Here is an 11,720-nt window from a genome sequence, read left to right as displayed (position 1 = left end):
ACTTTTGCATATTTACACTTTTTCCCTAAGGTTCAGAAATTAAACTTCATCCTATTTTCTTATGTTTTATGACATGCAGATCATTTTTCCCTTCTATGGAAACATCAAATTCTCACTCTAACATGTACTTATGACTATTAGGTATTTTTACCGATTAAGCCCTTTTACTCGTTTTCACTTAAAACTGAGTAGCACAAGTTGTCTAACATAATTTAAAACCTCATATTCTATCATAAAACACCCAAATCCACAAACTTAACCTATGGGTATTTTTCCAATTATGAACCCTAGGTTGAATTATTGCTAGCATAAGCTAAATCAAGTTACCGGGACTCCAAAAACATAAAAATCATTAAAAACGAGGCTAGAACGGACTTACAATCGATCTTGGAAGCTTGGAAACCCTAGCCATAGAGTCTCCCTTGGTATACACGTCCATGGTGAAGACAATGAACAAAATTGGCTTTTAATTTTGTATTTTAATTTATTTTACCCCTAAATGACCAAAATGCCCTTTTTACTAAAATTTCCAAAAATTCCATCCATGTCCAATTTTTGTCCATAAACTTAAAAATTGGTTAAATTTCTATTTAATACCTCCGAATTAATATTTCAAAGCAATTTCATACTAGAAACTTCTAGAATGCAAGTTTTGCAACTTATTCAATTTAGTCCCTAACTTCAAATTAAGCACTTTATGCATAGAATTTCTTCATGAAATTTTCACACAATCATGAAATGATATCATAGACCTCAAAATAATCATAAAATAATTATTTCTATCTCATATTTGTGGTCACAAAACCACTATTCTAATTAGGCCCTAATTCAGGATATTACAGTTACATTACGGGTTGAGTCAACAAACGATCATTGTATCGTGCTCTACTTGATTTTATTTACGCAGGATATTGTTGATTTTGAAGAGAAATGAAGTATTTTTTTATTGGGCAACCAATTTTATCCTTACTCTTTAAAGAGTATTACTTGGAGCCAAAGTTAATTTGAATTTGCTTGGAGTTCAAGGCTTTGTTTCAAAAGTCAAAATGGAGATTTTGTGTGGATAATTATTTTATTTTAAATGTTTCTTTATCACCTTAGTTACTTGGAGAAGGTGTCGATCTCATACTATAAATAAGCTATTAGTTTTATGTGTAACTTTAATAGGTAGAAGGAAGATCAATTTATATATAATCAACTTTTGTTCTGGTATGTCCATCAAGTAACCGAATAAATGAATAAGAATGAAAACTAAATCTCATAATTACATTAAGTTGAGCCATCTAATTTGAGGCTTCATTTTGCCCGTATATTTTGACTAAAATCTTACTATATACCTATTTCGACATTCAACTAGACCAAATCATACTAGCAGCACCCTTTATCTCTTTTTGTCGAGGGAAAAGTTAAATTGTTAACCGAATACATACCCTTACTATCTAATTCCCCACAAATTCCATTCCAAACACTATCATTCACCCTCAACCCTTTAATGTACACCGTAGCAAATTTAAAATACCATCCTCCCATTGAAACAAACTATGCTTAAAGTTTAAACTTTCTATAAGGTCTAATTCTTTTGAGATTTATGGTTTCCTTTTCAATAATATATTTTCAAAACCAAAATTAAGTACTCATTATAAGTACACTGTAATTTATCATTGCACCTGACACTTTTAAGCTATTTTCAAGCTCTTCATATCCTTCACCTAACAACATTAATTCTAAGCCTATGAATATAGTTATTTCTTGCTCTAGCTATGAAGTACTTGGTGTTTCTATTCCCATCCTTAATGCACTTGGACCTCTCTTTTTATCTCCAAATGGACACTATATTATTACGCAATCCATAGCTATTTAGTACACTCCCTCTTCTCCAAAGTCCTTCCTCACCTAAGTCCCTTTCATTTCCCAAATCATTTAAGACTTCAATTAATTAATTTATAAGCACATACATAGAGGTATGGAAGCATAGGTTTCTGTTACATCTACAGATGTATAAGTAACATTGTTAGAAAAACTGAAAAAGCTAATTTATTTCAATTCATAAGAAAGGGTGTCCATTGCCTAGTTGAAAAAAATTAGTTTTTGGCTCTTTATTTGATAGTGACACCAAGGATAGATAATTCCTCACAGCTAGCGTGCCTTTCCATTTTTCCAATTTACTAATAATACAATAAACTATAAGTCTTTCAGATCAACTTAAAAGCTGGTTCATTTTAATTTATGAAAACAATTCTCATATTGGGTCTTCATCACGCAGTAGATAGCCAAGAATAGATGTAGAAAAATTAAGACTTTATATATATATATATATATGTCTAAGAGTTCATCACATTTGGGGTGCCTCTTCATTTTTCTATTTCATCACAAACTCTTCTTCCACCATGGCTTCCAAAAACCAGCTGCATCATTATTTCACTTGTTTGGCCTTACTAATCTTTATATTAGGTGTATGTGAAGCCATATCCTGCACTGCTCTTGAAGATCATCCATGTACGAGAGGCATCAACAATGGGTGGTCCAATTCAGATGAATTTACAAGGACAACAACGAGAGGCAAAAACGTTTCCAGATTTTCAAACAAAATGTGGCACGCATCGACTCTTTCAATGTTGCCAACAACAAGCCGTACAAGCTCAGTGTGAACCAATTTGCAAACCTAACCAACCAAGAGTTCATTGCTTCTCGAAATGGGTTCAAGGGCCATATCTGTTCTTGTTGAAGTTTGCATACATACAACAGATAAAGAAATCAAGGAGCAGACCATGCAACATAAGTTATGCGAATGAAGTATGAAGAAGCAGATCAAGCCGCACTTACAGCACATGAAGTGCATTGAGCTTTTGAAGTTGATGCTACTGTTCAATTTTGGCTTCATTTTGTTACTTTAAGTAATATTTTGTAACTTAGTTTAATTAGAACTAAGTAGGTAATGTATTTAATGTAATTGGGTGCTAATAAGATTGATAGATCAGCTTATCTAATTGTGCAAGTTGTGATTCGTAAGTTGCAATATGCAAGTTGTGCATGTTGCAATGAAGCCTGAAAATAGTAAGTGAAACCTGTTAAAGCTGACCAGCTTATGACTGGTATATGTATTGGCATTATGCCATCTTTTTAATCAATGAATTTCAACAGAAATCATTCAAGAAAAATACTCTCTCAATTTTTGCTTTCTTTCACCAGTAAAATTATGTTTGTTTATCCTGCAAATATTGAGCCTTTTTGAAGCTCAATCTTCCTTCATTCTTTATCCGAATTTATTACGCTATTGCTCAAGTTTTACACTGAGCTTCATACTTCTTCCGGATAAATTGTTCAAAAACCCAACAATTGGTATCTAAAGCCAAATTCTTAGTGGACCTGTCATATTTCAATCCTTAAAACCATGTCTTTCTCAGGATTCTCACCAACACCACCACCAGTCTTCAATGGAGAGGGCTACCACATTTGGGTAGTGAAAATGAAGACCCACCTGCAGGCATTCGATTTGTAGGAGGTTGTCAACTCAGATGTTGAAGCAGCACCTCTTAGAGCCAACCCAACAGTGGCTCAGATAAGACAGCATTCTGATGAGATGTGCTGATTGAAACTCCTACAGGTACCAAACTTGTCTCAAATGTACTTTTGGTGCCTGAAAGAGATAGAAACCTGCTCAGTATAGCTTAGTTGCTAGAAAAGAGCTACTCAGTGGTGTTCAAAGGCAATGAGTGCCTAATCAGTGACCCAAATGGATCCAAACTCATGACAGTGACCATGGCTGGCAAGAGCTTTGTTGTGGATTGGAATAAAAGCTCAGACAGTGCCTACACAGCTATTCAAGATGAATCCAAGCTGTGGTACAAAAGACTTGGCCATGTCAACTACAACTTAATGACTCAGCTAAAGAAAGAAGATTTGGTTGAAAACATCACTAACTTAGTTGAAAAGGAAGAAGTTTGTGAAGTATGTCAGCTAGGAATACAAGTTAGACTACCATTTCCTAAAAACAAAGCCTGGAGAGCTTCTGAAAGACTGCAACTTGTACACACTGATATGTGTGGTCCAATGAAGACTCAATCTCTGAATGGTAGCAGGTATTTCATCTTATTCATTGATGATTACTCGAGATATTGTTGGATTTATTTTTTGAAACAGAAATCAGAAGTGGCTTCAGTATTTTTAAAGTTTAAAGCTGCAGCAGAGACTAAAACAGAATGCAAGTTGAAGACATTGAGGTCTGATAATGGGACTGAGTATACTTCATCCGGGCTACATACATTTTGTGATGAAGTAGGTATCAAACTCCAGCTCACCAACACTTATACACCTCAACGAAATGGTGTAAGTGGAAGAAAGAACAGAAGCTTGATGGATATGGTCAAGTGCCTAATGTTTGAAAGAAATTTACCTAAGACATATTTGGTAGAAGCAGTTAACACTGCTGTTTACCTCCAAAACAGGCTCCTAACCAAGGCTTTGGCTCAAGAAACTCCATTTGAGGCCTAGTTCCAGTTCAAACCATAACTAGCTTACCTAAGAGTCTTTGGATGTGTATGTTATGTTCATGTTCCAATAGCAAAAAGAGACAAGCTTGCTAAGAAAGCTCAACCTGGTATTCTGGTGGGTAACAGCAGTATCAAGAAAGGTTATAGGATACTTGATTCTTCAACAAGGAAGGTCTCTGTGAGCAGAGATGTTGTATTCGATGAGAAGTCAAGCTGGAACTGGGATAAAAATGAACCAGAAACTGCTGCAGAAGATTTGGTGACAGATCAGACTGAAGCTGATCAAAATGGTCCTGAAATGGACATTAATAATGAACCAGTCAGAGGCACTAGACCATTGGCTGAGATTTATGAAAGAGCTCATGTGGTTACTATTAAACCAAGCTGCTTTGAAGAAGCTAAAGCTCATCTAGGCTGGAAACAGGAAATGGTTGATAAAATTAGTATGATTGAGAATAATTAGACCTGTAGCTAGTTGAAAGACCACTCAACAGAAAATTAATGGAGTGAAGTGGGTGTTTAGAACCAAGCACTATGCTGATGGAAGCTTGATCAAACTGAAAGCAAGGCTGGTTGTAAAAGGGTTCAGCCAAAAGTATGGCATTGACTACTTTGAAACCTTTGCACCAGTGGCTAGGCTTTATACCATAAGGCTGCTAGTTGCCTTAGCAGCACAAATGTAATGGAAAATCCATCAGCTCGATGTGAAGTTAGCCTTCCTCAATGGATTTCTTGAAGAGGAGGTTTATATTGAATAATTTGAAGGATTCAAAGTGCCTAGTGAAGAAGACAAGGTGTACAAACAGAAGAAAGCCTTGTATGGCTTGAAGCAGGCTCTAAGAGCCTGGTATAGCAGGATCAATGGCTATCTAGCTAGCCTTGGATTTGAAAGAAGCATCAGTGAACCTACTTTGTATGTGAAAAAAGCAAGGTAGTGAAACTCAACTAATAGTGTTTCTATATGTTGATGATCTATTAGTAACAAGAGGAGACCAAGCAATGCTGATAGACTTCAAGTGCAAAATGCAACAAGTGTTTGAGATGTCTGATTTGGGAAAAATGTCTTACTTCTTTGGCATGGAAGTTGTAATAGCCCAAAATTGGGTCTAGTTGGAACAGAGGTTTCAGGACCACAAAATCTGAGATATAAATAATTATTTTATGATTATTTTGAGGTCTATGATATGATTGCATGATTGTGTGAAAATTTCGTGAAGAAATTCTATGCATAAAGTGCTTAATTCGAAGTTAGTGACTAAATTGAAGAAGTTGCAAAACTTGCATTCTAGAAGTTTCTAGTATGAAATTGATTTGAAATATTAATTAGGAGGTATTAAATAGCAATTTGACCAATTTCTAAGTTATGGACAAAAATTGGACATGGATGGAATTTTTGGAAAGTTTAGTAGTAAGGGTATTTTGGTCATTTAGGGGTAAAATGAATTAAAATACAAAATTAAAAGCCAATTTTGCTCATCTTCTTCACCATGGATGTGTATACCAAGGGAGACTCCATGGCTAGGGTTTTCAAGCTTCCCAAGCTCAATTGTAAGTCCGTTCTAACCCCGTTTTTCAAGTTCTTTACGTTTTTTGAGTCCCGGTAACTTGATTTAGCTTATGCTAGCAATAATTCAACCTAGGGTTCATATTTGGAAAAATACCCATAGCTAAAATTTGTGTATTATGGTGTTTTATGATACAATATGAGGTTTTAAATTATGTTAGACAACTTGTGCTACTCGGTTTTAAGTGAAAACGAGCAAAAGGGCTTAATCGGTAAAAATACCTAATAGTCATAAGTATATGTTAGAGTGAGAATTTGATGTTGCCATAGAAGGGAAAAGTGATCATCATGTCATAAAACATAAGAATAAGGGATGAAGTTTAATTCCCAAGCCTAGGGGCAAAAGTGTAAATATGTAAAAGTTTAGGGGCAAAATTGTAATTTTTCCAAAGTTTGAGTTAAGGACTGTTTTGAATAGTACATTAATTAAATAAGTAAAATATGATGTTTTAAATCCCGAAAAACGAGATTTGAACCTAGAATGAGAGAAAAATCGAAAATTGGGAAAGTTGGTAAAATGGTCGTTTTAATATCAAGGTAAGTTCATATGTATAATAAGCATTAATTTATGCATGTTTCAATGTAAAATTGATATGTTTACTATGATCTCCGAGATGTTGAAAGTATGTAAGTTGGTATGATAATAATACAACAATAATGCTGTAATTTATATTTGAAAGTTAAATTTAGTGAATTAATTGAATTATGTTAAATTAAATGATTATGGTGCCAAGTTTATGAATTGATTTAAAAATATGTCTATGGTACATGAAGTGCATTGAATTATCATACATAAATGTGATTTCTATGATTATGGATATTATGGGAAATTGTAAGTTCATATGATTTTTAATAAGACAATGTGTAATTTAATGTTATTGCATTGATATTAAATAAGATGTAAGTTTATATGTAAGTAATACATCACTATTTCTTGTATTATGATATTTTATAAAAATATTGGAAATATGTTTGTGGATAATTACTTGATTGGTGAAATTGTTGGAAAAGAGAGAGAAATCCCGGTTGAACCTTCGGAAAGATTGGATGATACAGATGGTATGTAGCTAGGTCACATGTATAGTGCTGAGTGCACATCATGTGTACAAGAGAGCTACAAGACATTATGATGTAGCTAGGTCGCATGGGTGATACTATGTGTACACCATGTAGACAAGAGAGCTATGGGATATATGTAGCTAGGTCGCATGCGTGGTTCCAAGTGAAGGACACCATGTAGACAAGAGAGCTACGAGATAAACTGGCTAGGTCATATGGGTGGTACTAAGTGTTCACCATGTGTACAAGAGAGCCGAACTATATGATGGGTGGAGCTATGTGCTGAAACCACCAAGTATCGAGGATTGATCCGAAGTGTTCAATGAGAGGCTCTCTATGTATTGCTTTGTGAGTTTTGTGATGAATATGTGCAGGAACTTGGTTATGTGAATGATGTGTTCATTAAGTGACCAGGATGTGGTAAGGTTATAAACAAGTAAGTTATACATGAGGATGATTTTATGGTGACCTTGTGATCATGGGCCTATACTTGTGATGTATGAAATGTGGTGAAAATGATTTGTGATATGTATGTTAAAATGAGGTTAATACAAAGAAAGTGTGAAAGAGTGAATTAGCAATAAAACTGTTTTGGACAGTAGCAGTGATGTGATTTTGAAAAATCACCAAATATAGTATAAATTGAATCAGAGACTTAATGAGATATCAAATTAAATCTTAATGAGTCTATTTTCATATAAAAGAAACATAGAAATCAAAGGAGTTCTATATTTTGAGATATTTATGTTTTCGTGAGACTGATTCAGAATGATTATGTGATCCTCTGTTCTGACTTTGGAAAATCACAAAAAAATTTGGAGAAAAATAATTAGAGGCTCAAAATTATATTTTTAAATCCATAATGAGTCTATTTTCAAGATAAATCAACAAGAACATTATCCGAGTTCAGTACTGTGAGATAATTATTTTTTAGTGAAGAGAAGTCAGAACTGTCAGAAAGTGAAACAGGGGAAATTTTAATGAATAAACTGTACTAATTGGCTAAACCAAAAATTATGAAAATTTTATGGTGGAACGATATGTGTGTCTATTTTTAGGGGAAATTTACGGATCTTAATTTGGATCCCTGTAGCTCAAATTATAAATAATTAAGTGACTATGACTCGTGTGGACAGTTTGATGTGAACATTTATTAGTAAATTGTGAAATCGTACTTACGAGAATGCTATATACATTAAGGATGTGGAATGGAGAGGAGGAGGAAAATAAATATATGTGGAATACATGGAAACTATGGTATATGAAATATTGATATAATGAAATAAATGATATGTGTTTATAAGAAAACAAAAAGAGAATGTTATGTATCATGACATGTATATATATATATAACTAGTCTCAATGTAATGCTTGTTGGGTATGGAATTGAATTGAAATGTTTCAGGCAAACATGTTATTCTGTGCATCTGAATCGTGGTATTTTATAAAGGTATGATCTAGCTTTAAATATGAATGCTTGATGATTAAGCTGAAGATATTTGGTAAGATGATAATCTTGGTATAAATGTATAAGTGGTACTATAATAAACAAGGTAAAATGAGTATGAGAGACACATGTATGATGACATACAAATGCTATGTTTGTGGTTTAATTGAGGATGTTTAATCATTAAATAAATACCATGTTATATGCTTTTGATTTTGTATAAGTGTGTAAGAGATCAAGGTTGACCAAAACTTGGAAAATAGCCTAGGTATATTCCATACAGGCAGAGACACGACCATGTGTCTCAGCCGTGTATGGAACACGACTTTAGGACACGGGCGTGTGGAGCCTTAAAGCATGAAATTTCCAAGATTTTCGTAAGTTCTAGGTTTAGTCCCAAACCCTTTCTAAAGTATGTTTTGGACTCCGTAGACTCAAATAAGGGACTATGTGTAAGAGAATGAACGCTTTGAAATATGAATAAAATTTTATGGCTCGTATTTTAGTTTAATGTTTGTATGTTTGTTTGGTAATGCCTCGTACCTTAGCCCAGCCTCGGATACGGGTAAGGGGTGTTACAGAAGTATCCCAAACTCAGCAAGGAATCTTCCTAAGTCAAAAGGCTTTTGCCTTAAAAATTCTAAACAAATTCTCCATCCTGAATTGCAAAACAACAAGTACACCAGTTGCCATTTGAGAGAAACTATCAAGCCAAGGTGATTTTGAGAAGGTTAGTGAATCAACCTATAGAAGTCTAGTTGGATGTTTTCTCTATTTAACTGCCACTAGACCAGTGTTTTCTGTAAGTCTGCTTTCAAGATCCATGCATTGCTGCAATGAAAAGCACTTCCAAGCTGCCAAAAGAGTGCTCAGGTACATCAAAGGTACTTAGAGCTATGGAATGATGTTTAGCAAAGTTGAAAACATGAAATTAATTGGCTATGCTGATAGTGATTGGGTTGGATCGATAGATAATATGAATAATACCTCAAGGTATCTATTCACCATTGGTTCAACCATTTTTTGCTGGAGTTCAAAGAAGCAAACTGTTGTTGCTCAATCAACTGTTGAAGCAGAGTATGTGGTAGCTGTAAGAGCTGTCAACCAAGCCATTTGGCTAAGAAAAATAATGGCCGATTTAAATCAACACCAAAGGGAAGCAACAAAGATTAATTGTGACAACTAATCTGCTATTGTAATTGCAAAAAATCCAGTGTTCCATGGGAGAACGAAACACTTCAAGATCAAATTTTACTTTGTTAGAGAGATGGAGAAAGCTCAAGAAATGAAGCTGATTCATTGCAGTTTTGAAGAACAACTTACTGATATCCTAACAAAGCCCCTTAGTGTGTTAAGATTTAAAAATTTAAGATCCAAAATTGGAGTTTGCAGCATGCAAGCCAAGGAGGAGTGTTGAAGTTTGCATGCATCCAGTAGATAAAGCCACCAAGGAGCAGACCATGCAACATAAGTTATGCGGGTGAAGTATGAAGAAGCAAATCAAGCCGCACTTACAGCACATGAAGTGCATTGAGCTGCTGAAGTTGATGCTACTGTTCAATTTCGTTTTCATTTTGTTATTTTAAGTAATATTTTGTAACTTAGTTTAATTAAAACTAAGTAGGTAATGTATTTAATGTAATTGGGTGCTGATAAGATTGATAGATCAGCTTACCTAATTGTGAAAGTTGTGATTTGGAAGTTGCAATGTGCAAGTTGTGCAAGTTGCAATGAAGCCTAAAAATAGAAAGTGAAACCTGTTAAAGCTGACCAGCTTATGTCTGGTATATGTATTGGCATTATGCCATCTTTTTAATCAATGAATTTCAATAGAAATCATTCAAGAAAAATACTCTCAATTTTTGCTTTCTTTCACCAGTAAAATTTTGTTTCTTTATCATGCAAATATCGAGCCTTTTTGAAGTTCAATCTTCCTTCTTTCTTTATCCAGATTTATTACGTTGTTACTCAAGTTTTACACTGAGCTTCATACTTCCTCTGGATAAATTTTTTAAAAACCCAATAGTTCCAACTCAACTACCACTTTCAAATATGAGAACGCCACCGCATTGCCTTCTACTGTGGATTGGAGAAAGAAATGAGCTGTTACACCTATCAAGGACCAAGGCCAATGCGGTCTGCTCTAATTTCTTGTTCTCAAAAACATTACTAAAATATTACTATGCTTTGTTCTTTTTCTGTGTTGTGTTCTAACTATGTGTGTGTCTCGATCCTAGGATGCTGAAATATAGGATGCTGTTGGGCGTTCTCGACCGTAGCAGTCATAGAAGGGGTTACTAAGCTAACAACAGGTCCGATCAGGAACTGGTGGACTGTGACACTAAGGGTGAGAACCAAGGCTGCGAAGGTGGTCTAATAGACGTCATTGAGAAGAACAAAGTCCTGGCAACTGAATCCGTTTAACCTACAAGGGAGTTGATGGCACATGCAATACCAACGAAAAAGCCAATGATGCGGCTAAGATAAATGGGTTTGAAGATGTGCCTACCAATAGTGAAGATGCATTGCAGAAGGCCATTGCCAACCAACCAGTTTCTGTTGCCATCGATGCCGGGGGGTTCGACTTCTAATTCTACTCAGATGGTGTGTTTACGGGAAGTTGTGGCACTGATCTGGACCACGGAGTAATGGCTGTTGGATATGGAGAGGATGGTGGCACTAAATATTGGTTGGTGAAGAACTCTTGGGGCAGTAGCTGGGGTGAAGAAGGTCACATTATGATGCAAAGAGATGTGGATGCAAAGGAAGGCCTTTGTGGCATTGCAATGCAAGCATCCTACCCTATTGCATAAACATAACTTAAACCATAGTTGCCTTTTCTATATATTCTCATAACCATAGTTGCCTTTTCTATATATGCTCATATGTCGAAACCATTTTTTTATTTTTGAAAACAGACGACTTTTATTTTAAGAAAATAAAAATGGGAGTCACCACCAATCTTTTTTGTTTAGGTGTGATCGAATCACCTCGTAATTTGATTGTTTTAATACAATGTTTTGTTTTACTAAAACAGAGATTTTGGTTTACGAAATTTGAGAAAACGGGTTCAGGTGTCGGTTACGTACGAGGAAGGATTAGTACCCTCGTAACGCCCAAAATTGGTACCTAATTAATTAATTAATGTCTTAATGTCAAA

At 34.8% G+C, this 11,720-nt stretch overlaps 1 pseudogene; it reads left to right on the top strand.

Annotated features, from left to right (window-relative positions):
- The first annotated feature begins 2,387 nt into the window (after positions 1 to 2,387).
- LOC107961438 (senescence-specific cysteine protease SAG39-like) lies at positions 2,388 to 11,373 on the top strand (annotated as a pseudogene).
- The last annotated feature ends 347 nt before the right edge of the window (positions 11,374 to 11,720 follow it).

The sequence above is a fragment of the Gossypium hirsutum genome, chromosome A05 (assembly GCF_007990345.1).
Source record: "Gossypium hirsutum isolate 1008001.06 chromosome A05, Gossypium_hirsutum_v2.1, whole genome shotgun sequence".
In the NCBI taxonomy this organism is placed as follows: Eukaryota; Viridiplantae; Streptophyta; class Magnoliopsida; order Malvales; family Malvaceae; genus Gossypium; species Gossypium hirsutum.
Note: the sequence above shows the minus strand (reverse complement) of the source record. Positions and strands in the feature narration are given on the sequence as shown.